Here is a 749-nt window from a genome sequence, read left to right as displayed (position 1 = left end):
CACGGCAGCGCCACAGAGGCCCATGCGGGCGGGGCGGGCAGCAGAGCTCCGCTGCCAGGAGACGGTCTCCCTGGAGTCCCTCGGAGGCGGCAGAGATGTGGAGGAGGGAGGGTGCCACCCACTCCCTCCCGGAGCGAGCAGAGCGGGGAGCTGGTGCTGGGCTCCGGGTGGAGGGAGGGCCTCCCAGGATGGTCCTGGGGCTGCAGGGCATACAGAACCCTCCGAGCCATGTCCTTAGTGGTGGGACCAGAGCAGACGGGCTCTTCTGGTGGAGAGGTGGCTCCCTAGGGACAAAGGCCTCAGGTGACAGCTGTTCCCGTGTTGCCAACGCCAGAGGGTCCTTGCTGGACTTCACCAGTGGGGAAGGGGTCTCCCTACACCTGTCACGAACGGTGTGACCGACCTACTCTGTGCAGGACCTACTGTGTGTCAGGACCTTCCCAGGCACCATCTCTAAACCTCGTGAGGTGCTCGGCGAATAGTCCCATTCTGCAGACACTGAGATGCAGAGACCTGAGGCTTGCCCTGAAGTCACATTCCTGCCCCCAAAGTCCCTGGTCGTGTCCCTGCCTCCCTGCACCCCCACCTCTTCCCGACAGAGGTGCGGGGGTGTCCTGGCTCAGCTCTCAGCCAGGTGGCGTTGGAGCGGGTAGAACCTACAGGAGTGAGCACTCCAGGCAGATGGCACAGCCCAGGCAAGAGCTAGGAGGTGGGACCAGGCAGCAAGGGGACAGGAAGTGTGAGATCAG

At 64.1% G+C, this 749-nt stretch overlaps 1 protein-coding gene across 1 annotated transcript in view; it reads left to right on the top strand.

Annotated features, from left to right (window-relative positions):
* The window catches only part of SYT7 (synaptotagmin VII), a 100,057-nt gene that overhangs the window by 508 nt on the left and 98,800 nt on the right, over nt 1–749 (top strand). The gene's annotated exons all lie outside the window — the stretch shown is intronic.

Source organism: Myotis brandtii, unplaced genomic scaffold (genome assembly GCF_000412655.1).
Source record: "Myotis brandtii unplaced genomic scaffold, ASM41265v1 scaffold369, whole genome shotgun sequence".
NCBI classification, from domain to species: domain Eukaryota; kingdom Metazoa; phylum Chordata; class Mammalia; order Chiroptera; family Vespertilionidae; genus Myotis; species Myotis brandtii.
This window is presented reverse-complemented; position numbering and strand designations above follow the sequence as displayed.